Source organism: Taudactylus pleione, unplaced genomic scaffold (assembly GCF_031769625.1).
Source record: "Taudactylus pleione unplaced genomic scaffold, aTauple2 ptg000046l, whole genome shotgun sequence".
Lineage (NCBI taxonomy): Eukaryota > Metazoa > Chordata > Amphibia > Anura > Myobatrachidae > Taudactylus > Taudactylus pleione.
In genome coordinates, this window is record NW_028284448.1 from 11,458,639 (window position 1) to 11,470,807 (window position 12,169).

The following is a 12,169-nucleotide window of genomic DNA, read 5'->3' on the forward strand; positions in this document are numbered from 1 at the left end:
AGTATAATTTTCTTCCATCAAATTCTCGGCTTTATATCAACCTGAGAACATTGACTCTGTCTGCTTATTATACTGTACACAGTATCTTTAATGGTGCTGCAACTGATCTGTAATCCATACCTTGCCACAAGCATGCCTCTCTTGGATATTTATAGCTACAAAGTGATTTCATAGAGAAGGTATTATCCATTACCCTTAAGACAGCTGCTATTTCATTTCTATGTCAATCATCTTATAGGTAATGTAACTGGAAATGAGATGAGTAAGTTCAGAGCTGCTGCAGGAAACTAATCAATCCCCATGGTTCTCAGGCAGCAAATTGTCTGCAGTTATGAAAGGGGAATGGAAGACAAGTAGAAGGGAACCTCACAATATGTTATTTTCAGGCAGAAAGACCAAAATTATTATGGTGCATGTTAGAGTTCTGAAGAAATGTTGCAGGCATGTAGAGGATCAAACTATTTTAATTGGCAATCGTGGCATTTCAGCCATAACATTAAAACCACATGCCTAATATTGTGTAGGTCCCTCTTGTCTGGCCAAAGCAACTCTGACCTATCAAGGCATGGACTCTACAAGACCCCTGAAGGTGTGCTGTGGTATCTGGCCCCAAGATGTTAGCCGCAGGTTCTTTAAGTCCTGTAAGTTGCAGGGTGGAGCCGTCATGGCTCGGACTTGTTTTTGTAGCACATCCCACAGATGTTCGATCAGATTGAGATCTGGGGAATTTGGAGGCCAAGTCAACACCTTGAACTCTTTTCATATTCATAAACCCATTCCTGTACAATGTTTGCAGTGTGGCAGGGCGCATTATCCAGCAGAAAGAGGCCATTGCCATCAGGGAATGGCATTACCCTGAATGGGTGTACTCCGGGGCGTATCTTCCCCTTGGCCTGGATGGTGCTCGCCAGGGGCTCCGGCCATCCAGCGGTGCCACCCACGGCCAGGGGTGTAGAGTCAGGATGGGACTGCCAGGACTGAAGTCTTAGACTCGCCCTTGGATCCTTCCCTGTCCGGATGTCCAGGGCCGGGCAGCCGCTGACACTTGCCGGCGACTGTCTGGTACAATTAATAAACTTCTTGTTTTTTTAGACAAGATGCGCATGACATCATGATGTCACACAAGCCGCATTGCTGCGCTGTCAAAGACTGAGGAGCCGGCCACAGTGTGATGGGCACAGCCACAGCCAGAGATGGTATCTGTGGGCTGTGAGGGCTGGATGCGGGGGACAGGGGCTGGAGTGACAGAAGGGGGGTTGGAGCTGGAGAGACAGAAAGGAGGGCTGGCTGGGGAGAGAGAAGGGGGGCTGGCTGGGGACACAGAAGGGGGGCTGGCCTATGAAACAGAAGATGGGAGCTGTCTGGGGAAACACAAGAGGGTGCTGGCTGATGAGAAGGAAGGGGGTGATGGTTGAATAGACAGAAGTAGGTGCAGGTTGAATACAGAAGGGTGTGCTGGTGAGACAGAAAGGGGGCTTATTATATCCATCATTTTTTGTTATATTAAATTAATTTTTATTTTAAGTATTTTGTTCTTAACATTAAAAGTACAGAGTGTAATTATTCAGAAAATATGGAGGGGGGGGGGTACCAGGCCATTACTTTGCCAGAAGCGCTCACACCCCTAGATACACCCATGGTGTATATAAAACAGGGGTGTCAAACTTGTGGCCATCAGCTGTTGAGGACTACATATACAAGCATGCCCTAATAGCAAAACTGCGGCAGTGCATGTGTATTTCCACTGCAGCTGGATGGCCCGAGTTTGACACCACTGGTCTACAACAATGTTTAGCCCCAAAGTTATCCAGCAGAACATTAACCAGAGCATCACACTGCCTCAGTCGTCTTGCCTTCTTCCCACAGTGCATCCTGGTGCCATCTCTTCTAAATGACGCACACGCACACAGTTGTCCACATGATGTAAAAGGAAACGTTATCAGGCCACCTTCTTCCATTGCTCCACGGTCCAGTCCTGGCGCTCACGTCACCTCATTTGTAAGCGCTTTTGGCAGTGAAAAGGGGTCAGCATGGGCTTTCTGGGCCTGATTCATTAAGGATCGCAACTGCAACAGTGTACGCGGACCAGCCAATGGTGCGTACTCCGCTTGCGTATGCGCGAGTTTGCTTAGCGGTAGCACTGTGATCACCTACGCAGATACAAAGCCATCGCAGATCAAGGGACGGGACATCAGTTATAGGGAATTGTGACGGGGAAGTGGTAGGAGAAACGCAGACGTGCCAGTCCGTTTGAACACCTTTGCATGGCGTGCATAAATCAGTCACTGCGACGGCATATGCGGCTTGTGTACTCACTGCGTGCAACGAGCTTAGCCATTTCTGTGTAAGGATTGCAAGGTATTATGGATGTGCGAAAGCGCTAGTGGGTGTCTCTATGCTGGATTTGCAATTGCAGACATTAGCACATTTTCGCAGCAGACCTGCATGTGTAATTGCAGCTGTGATTGCAATAGTGATCTGTAATGAATCAGGCCCTCTGAACGGTCTGCTGCTACACAGCCCCCATACACAGCAGCATGCGATGCACTGTATGATAAGACACCTTTCTATCATAGCCAGCAGTAACTGTAGTACCAATGAGGAAATCTGGAAAAACACAGGAAGCTGCCGTCAGACCACAAAAATAACTACATTCTGCTGGGGGTTTTAGAGTATGTCATGTTAACCCCAAAATGTGTGTGTTAAGTGGAGCACAGCAGATTGCATTTGGCAGTTCATGATTTAACTTTAAGAAACAAACGAGACCCATGTCAAATCACATACATTTTATTTCAAACAAAAATACAAAATAAACGCAAGATATTTCTATCTATAACAGTGGTGTGAAGAGGAGGGACAATGTGAACGTATACAATTGTATATTGTGGTAGAGAGGCTTTTCTCACAACAGTTTGTAAAAAATAAATTATGCATGTTGCTATCTTCAGTATGTGCATTTATAATTTAGAAATATATTTACACTGGATGAAGAACGTACAGGATATCTATCTACAGATACCAGACAAATCATGTACTGCAAAGACTCCATTGGTAAAGGATGAGTTCCCAAAACATTGGGAATCATTGCTATTATAGGAGGATAGAAGACATTGTGATCATCAAAGCTTTGTGGACAGCGAAGTGAGGATATACACAATATAGGAGAAAAATAATTGAAACATAAAACTTCTAGGTGGTTTATACAGCACAACTAAGCTTTTCAACTACACTATTTTGGGATTGGGTCATGCAGACCACAGCCAGATCATTAGTTAGGACTATTTAGGTAAGGCACATACCTGCAGGACAAGGACACATTAGCCTTGTTAGACCCACCATCTTCACCCACTAGCCCCACTCAGTTACAACACAGAGAACACATCATAAGATTAGATGTGAAGCTCTCATTTTACTCAAGGCACGCCCAATCAAGTAGGCGATGCTCTGGGACTTTCACACTAAGACCATCACTGTTGATGTGTATGCATCTATATTGTTATATTTGTTTATAGCTTTTCTAGGTTTTACCAGGAACACACTCATTTGGGGCAAAGGTATCAGTGAAAGTCTCTTTGCCTGGGCACCTACACTTATTTCTAGTCCTTGTACAAGCCCATCAATCTGCAAAACAAATGTATAAAATACTAATTTAAAAGGCAGATTTAAAAGAAAAACAAAGACTACCGTAATATACTGTATCTACTGCATGACTAATAGAAAATTATTTAAAATCTCTTTTAAAAATGACACATTTTAATACTTTTTAGTGTCTAAACAAGACAATTTATTATAAAACCATTAAATAGTATTAATGTATTACTAAATATTCTGGACATAACAGTGCATTTAGTTTATTATTTTTACATTGTAATACATATACAGTAATTCCTTTTTAGATTACATATGGACTTATATACAATAACAGCTGAGACCATTAAACAAATTTATTTATAGTGCTGTCTGAGTATACATCTCTTGGATCCTATAAACTGTACACGTTGTGTTATTCAGCCCAGGGTATAATGTGACCAATACAGACTTACCAAGAAACAAATAGGGAAAGTGACATTGTCCTTTATCACAGTGGACAGTTACACAATGAGGCTTACTGAATAAGACAGTGCAATGTCCAGAAATGTGCTGTCATTTATAGCACTGAACCAGATTAAGCTATGCTTGCCTACTTTTTATCTCATGTCTGCCAGGCATAAAAAGAAGTTTGTAACTATGGGTGGGCAGAGCAAGGCATTTTATGACTCTATATTTCCTCATCATGCCCTTTCCTACTTAAAAGCTAACGGAGATGTGTGAGGCTTGATGCTGCTGCTCATGTCATTACGTGGTTGGGGCAAAGCGTATAATGACGTGATCTGTGTCATAATTCCACATACTGCTCATTTGTCATGGTGCCTGGATGTCTCACCCTACTTTCGAAGACTCAAAGATATTTTGGGAAAGACTAGAGTTAAAGTACAAACCAATCAGATTCTAAGTTTTGACAGGCTTTGTTTGAAAAATGCCAGGAGCTGATTGGTTGGTACTTTATTTCTCTCCAAGCTTTCATACATCTCCCTTAAATCTGTCATTTTTCCAGCACAACTAAGAAAATGATCATTATGGATTACAGTAAATGTTTTCCCCAAGCACTGCCAACTAGGTCCTAAATAAGATTGTTTACTGAAAGTGAAATGGTGCAATAAAATATTAAAGTATTTGTTGTGACCAAGGTTACATTTGGTATTGACCATCATTTACAGTATGTCATTTCCTGGAATAGAAAGATGAATAACTTCAAACCATTAGCATCACTGAGAAGCTGAGTTAATAAAACATTTGGTACTGTTTGCTATATTAGACTGTCATGCTTGTCACTTCTCTAGCGTCAGAATGTGGAAAATGAGCATAACCCTATCTTAGGTCTATGTCAGATAATACATGGAGGGCCTGATTCAGATTTGGGAATAGAGTAACATAGAGGAAGTAAATCATACTTGCCTACTCTCCCGAGACCTTCAGGAGGCTCCCGATTTGTCGCTTAACCCCCCCGCACCCCCGGGAAAGTAGGCACTTCTCTCACATTCTGCCCACATCCTAGTGGAGTGGGTAGAATTTCTGTGTAGATTAGCGGATTTGCTAGTAGGAGACGTGGCCTAGTGACAACATTTTCAGGGAAACGCATAATTTGGACCCGCCTCCTAGTCAAATAGGCAGGATTTGATGCATTTTACCATGAGGGGGCGTGGCTTAGTGCCGCAAAACGTCTGGTCGGGTCTTCATCAGTATCTTATCTCCGACCAACTCCCGCAGAGGTAAATATTAATGTCGGCAAGTATGAAGTAACTGTGCACCTGGACACACCATATTGCAATGCAAGGGGTGCAAATACATATATTTATTTTGCATGCAGGGTAAATACTGGTTGCTTTCGCATTAGCCCAATGCTGGACAGCTTTATGTTTACACTGCAATTTAGATTTCAGTTTGGACACACCCCTCCCAATCATTCACTATATCGGCCAGTGTGTACGCAAAAACGATGAACGATAACGACCAATGCTGCGCGCTCCCGCAGGTCGTTGGTGTTTGTCGTTAATCGCCAGAACATGCAGGCCAACCAGACGATATTGTCAGGTTGTTGCATGCTCTGGGATGAGGGAGGGTGCCCGACACTGAACGATATCATTCATGATATCGTTCAGTGTGTGCTCAATGTCGTTACCGACATTGAGCACACCCCTGCCGGGGACACACTAAACCATGTTGTGTTTGGAGCGAAATGTCTAGTGTGTATGCCCCATCAGTCTGAACATGTTACATCTGCCCCACCTGCAGTGCAGCATGGTTTTACCAAGGTGTACAGTTACTTGCTATATCTTACTCTATTCCCAAAGCTGAATCAGGCCCTGAGATAGAATTCTCGTTTGCAATCATTATAGGGATGTTTTTGTGCACTAGCTAAACTATATTCGAGTAATGAAATGTATTGTTTTAACAGCTAGAATTAAAAATGTTTATGTTAATAGGTAGTTGTGCACATTTCCAGCTATATGTTGGTTCTGACTGTATTATTTGCTGTGTTTCTTTTCTTTAACCACTTAACTAAATATTTTTTCCAGCAAAACCAGTCAGAAATTGCCGAGTCCGCAGGAGAGTCCGGGGAGTCAGAGGAGATCAGTTCTGCACATGTGTAGAACAAATTTCCTCTTCAAAAACACAGCGGGGCGGTGTGGTCGCACCTTGTCAGCTGAAGCACTGCTGGCTGCGTTCACATCCCATATGACCACGTCAGTTAAGTGGTTAAGAAAAAATGACAAAGCATCTGGTATTTTTTGTCATTGTCAGTCAATAATGCCAACTGCTGTGAAGATCTTTTGGCATTTCATACAAGATGGAATGAGAAGACCGTGAGATAAATACACCCATTTATGCTGACTCATATAACCATGAACATGTCATACAGATGGAATGTGAGACATTACATGATGTCACACTTGCCTACTTTTTTTTAATCATCTTTCCTGAAGTTCCAAGAGGGGAGATGCAAAGGCGTGTGTGTCTTTTTGTGTGTGGGATGGGGGGGGGGTGATCTGATTAGCTTCATTAGGCCTCACCCCCTGCTGCAAGATGGTATATTTTACATTGTCATGCAGTGAACCTGTAAATGGCTTCATCATGCCCCCGTCCTGTCCATTTCATGCAGGAAGTGGGTGGGATGCAGGTGGATGCACTGCTATTCTGGAAGTCCGGGCGGCCTTCCCAAAATTTGTGAGCTTCCTATACAGAAGGCAAATATAACTTATATTGGTATTGTAAATAAAAAAAACAGGCAACAAACTGTACTGCTTTATCATAGTATATACTATATTTAGTAGTATATAGTATGCATTATAAATATTCACCAGACTGGGGGCCTGATTCAGAGCCGGACGCTATTTGCGAACGGTCGTTCAGAAAAAGGGCCCGGCTATTTAAATTGAGAGCTCGCTCTTTTCAGTCTGTTGACGCCTCTATGTCTGAGCGAGCGAACGAAACATGCGCTCGCTATTTTGTAAAGACGCCCTCTGGCCGTTCGCATCATACGTCATCTCCGCTATTTATTAGATTAATCGAGTACATCGAAAGGCGTCTGAACTGCTCGCAGTGCTTGTGGTAGGTTTTACTTCCCGCAATCACTGCGAGCAGTTCAGGCTAAAAGATAACCAAGTGACGTGGCTGATGACGCTGCTTTGTTAATTATGCACACCCATTAAACGCCCGTTTTGACCGTTTGGCACGCATGCGTTCGGATCTCCACTCCCCGTTTTCAAGCACCTTCCCGTTACCACCCACAAACGCCTCATTCTGTCACACAAATTAGCCGGCCCTCGCTGTTTTCCGACAGCAATGACTGGTTGCCGCATGCGCATTACGACCCATACGCATGCGCAGATGTGCGAACATCACTCGGAGCGAACGAGCGGCCGCTTACGAGCGGCTCTGAATCAGGCCTCGAGGCTCAATAAGTTCTGTGCAGGTATAGATAATATAATTGGACAAAAGGGTGAATATCTGCTATACTTAGTTGAGTTTACATTCTAAAAGAAAGCCTGTAGAGCAGTAAAAGTATATAGCATTGCTTATAGGGTATTTCCTCACCATTACGTTCAAACTCAGAGATTATTACATAATCTTGCTTTATTATATCATTTCCAAGCCTTGCCTGTCCACAATGTCCTATTTAAGCACCCGTATTTTCCAGGTAGTGTTCAGTTTCCACATAATACTTAGGAATGTACTTACTTTTAAAGTCATATTCACAAATAATTGTTCTATAGATTTGACAAATGTAAACTATGTCCAATTGGAATAAACTGAATAGATGTTTAGTTTGGCATATGATCTGATCATGCTCTAAAGAAGGGACTGAAATATCTTTAATAATTGCTAATCTAATCTGAAATAATCACTTTTGAATATAGCAGAATAAATATAAGTGTAATCACTGCTATGTATCATTAATGGGGCCAAAAAGTTTTGTTGAATTAAAACTGGCATTAGGCATACTTGATGTGGAGGAGCAGGGCCGGCTCCAGGGCTAGTAGCACCCTGTGCCGGCTGAGTGCTCTGTGCTCCTGCGCCGCAGGTAGGGGTAATTGGGGGTGTGGCCTAATTACCATAGGCCACGCCTCATTACATGACATTATCTAAGGGGCGTGCCCGCATGGCACGCCTCCAAATAACGTTGGGCTGGGGGGGGAGCCTCACTAGCTGGGCTTCCCCCAGCCCTCTCACGTCACTGAATAGATGCCGCGTGCATGTGCACAGCATCCATTCAGATTCCGGGGACCCGACACCGCCGCACAGTTGCGGCGGTGGGGGTCCCCAACCCCCCGATATGCCCACCCGAGGGCCACTTCGGCCCACGGGTGGAACAGCAGGACAGTACTGTCCCGCTGAAATCGGGATGTTGGGGAAGGGTGTGCCCTCTATGGGTGGTGCCCCTGTTCCACCGCTCAGGTCGAACACCCCTAGAGCCGGCCCTGTGGAGAATAAAAGGGGTCCATTGGAAAACAAACTCAAAACCTTGTATCATCTACTTCTATGAATACAGATTTTAAAGGCACAGTAGTTACAAAGCCTTATATTATATATAAATCATGAGTTGGGGCATCAGCTACAGGTTAGCCAGGTCACATGTGTAGTTAATTTAGTACTTAGCCTAAGTAATTATGGTAAATCTTGCTAAACCTGACCTACACATATCTGATGCACAAATGACAGAAAATACAATAATTAGTATTGCATGGAAATATTTACACATATTTTTGAGCAATTTACTACAAAACCCATGGAGAAAACAGTCTCCACACTTTTCCAATAAAGGCAATGAAATATTTGGTCAGTAATATATATTTAACCTATGCCAAGTAAATTTACTTTAAAACAAAATATTTACATTTCCTTATATATTTATCAGTTATGCACAAAAAAATTATTGACTATGGGGTCTGGTTCTTGTGAATCCCACAGCAACAGACATCCATAAATTGCATAAATTAATAGTACCATGTTCACATGTGATGTAATATAGAAGTAGGATAAATAATGCAATGCATGCTTCATGCAGATATAATAATTATTTGCTGGAAATATATATTATATCACTTAAAAACGTCTTAAGATACCTGAGATGTATTTCAAATATCCAATGCATACACCTTGCTTGTGATATTTTATTTTAATGATGAATGCAATTAAACAGTAGTGATAATAATGTGAACCAATTGTGTGTGATCTGTTTTCACAAAGGTAAACAGCTGCTAAAACAGAAATGCATTTTATTTTTGTGTTTATAAATTATGCTTTTGTCAAAGTAAAAACTAAATGTATAAAAGTTCTGAGAGGTGGACACCTGATTTACATCTCATGGATCACTCAACCTCGTTGAGATACTCAGGAACATATTTATCCAAAGATGGTGTTAACTGTTCTGTCTATTCTTTCTGATCCAACCCCAGCAGCTTACAAGCTCTCCCCTCCATTCTAGCTCAGTTATGTATTGCTCTGGCGGCTGGAGGCTCATGAGCAGGCCCAGATCTGGCAGTAAGTAATACTGATCGCTATCAGTTTACTACAGACCCACTTTGATGCAACAGGCTCTTATGGGAGCTGCTGTTCTAGGAAAAGATCTATGATAAATTGGAGCAAAGATCATTTCTTATCATTGCGATACATGGCGATAAGAGATGATAGTTTATGGGTCCCACTGCCGCAAATAATAAATATAACCCTAAGGGCCAAATGAGTGAGACTCCCATAAAATTCAGAAGCTTCAACAGTTCTGACCCTAATGGCTACAAATATATACACTGTTCCAACAGAGATACAACTACCTGTACTAGTCGTGGCAAAGAGGGCATGCCATTTGTAAAATCACTTTCTTTAATGTGCATTTTCCTCTCTCCAGCTTAATCTAACAGTACAAATCTTGAGTAACGGGCATCAATAATTTGCCAACTGCATATACAGTATACAGACATAAAGATCCCAACTCCCCCGAAACTCCTCTGAAAGCTCCATAGGAGGAGACTATCAGGAATGGAAGCAATAATGTACACATAACCTTGTCATATCACAATAAACAAGGCTTGCAGAACTGTCTGCAGGGCACACATTTGTGAATGTGTGTAAAATAGGTCATAAAATACATAAAATAAAACAAATTCGTCAAAGTAAACACAAAGGTTATATTATTAATAGAAAACACATTTTTCATATAGTAAGCAGATGGTCTACGTGTCATAAAGCAGGTGAGTAACATGTGCAGGGATTATATGAACTATACACAAAACACAATTAACAGGAACTACCCATGGATATACTGTACAATGAAATAACCATCTGGACCTCTTTACCAGGTTAGAAGTCATATTGACACAATTATTTTTAGAATGTTGTTCTTATGTCAATAATAATCATCACAGTATATGTAATATACACAGACTTCTGCTAAATTGGAAAAAAAAGCCTGTTACCAGGGATAGTTTACAAGAAATCATACATTAAGTGATATAAATAAAAAGATAGTACAAAATGTTTGTGTTTATGACTTATGAAACATTATGCAATTGGTTGAGGGATTATGCACTTTGCTTTTTTTCCTTAAGGTGTGATGCAGTTATTGGGGCAGAGATAAGAGCATATTGTTTTCCCATTTCTGTTTTTAATGTCTTTACAATTTTCTTTCTCTTATACATACATATAACATGGGCCTGTGTTCATCTATGGCAGTCACTAGAATACAGATGTGTCCTCTTATACCCTAGTGTCTTTGCGTACACCCGGCGCAACTGAGGCGCTCCAATACAAGTTGTACAGCAAATCTAATTGCATCGCAGCCGCAGATAAAGTCGCTCACAGCGCACCAAAGATGCTATGCTGTGACTTTTGTCGCACAGGTATTAGTATGACGTAAGTAATAAGTCGCAGATGAAGCCTAACAGAACAGAGAAGGAGGAATAGCTGTGGCCACTCATATCTGAATCTTTTTTACACAGATATGAGACTCAGTCGCACCTAGACGTAAAAGTTCTGCAATCCACAGTGCTCAATGTAGGCTAGCAATGTGGTCGTCACTCCTGGCTGTTCTAGCAGAGTATATAAGATGCACATTTTGGGCAAATAGGGAGCTCAGTGCGGTCGAACTGCCTGGACCTGGTACACCGAGAGGAGCTATTTGGTGCTACCTGAACCACAGTATATGACACATATATCTGTCCCTTAGTGACACCATGGAAAATGTCTTTATGTATAAATGCTTTGCGCAGCCTCTCATTGGCCTAGTGCGGTGAAAATGACAATCACAAGCCAGCACTAATTTTTACATCTGCTTTGCTCCACATAAGAGATTGGGGGATGCACTGCATTGGGAAATGGTAAATGTCCAAGCAGGGAATAGGTCTCTGTCTGACAGCTTGCACACTAAACGAAATGGGTAAACAGTTGAGGAGTGGGCAGGAGACAAGCTGGAGGGAATGAGTGAAGAGTTAAAAGCAGAGCTGGTAGACTTTAGTAAAATAGAGTGTTTTTGGGGCGCTTTTAAAGATGGAATGACTGGTAGAGAGTCTGACAATGCAGGAGAATTAGTTCTAGAGGAGAGGAACACAGCATGATAAATCTTGGAGGTGGGAGTGAGATTAAATGACCAGAGTTAAGGTGATGCAGGGGCCTGAGGAGAAGCAGAGGACAAGAGGAAGAGTGGACAAAGATGAGGTTGGAGACACAGAAGGACGGAGGAATGATTAAGGACATTATATATGTAAGGGTGCGGCATCTAAACTGGACTGGGATCCAATGAAGCAGGTTATAGAATGAGGAGAAATACACTGCAGAGAGGAAAATCATGCAGCTTTGTTAAGGACAGATTGAAGTGTGGAGAGGTAAAGGGAGCATGTAAGTACAGTAGTCTAGGTGGGAGATTATGAGCATGTGGGTGAAAGTTATGGTATCTGAATGTAGGGAGTGTAGGAGAGAGCAGAGTTGTGGATGTCACTGAGGCAGCATACAAAGAAGACTGAAGAGAGGGTGATGTTATCAACAGAGAGAGAGGGAAGGGACACTGAAAAGGAGGAAAACAATGAGTTCAAACCTGGCCATGCCATGTTAAGTTTATAGAAGCACTAAGATATCT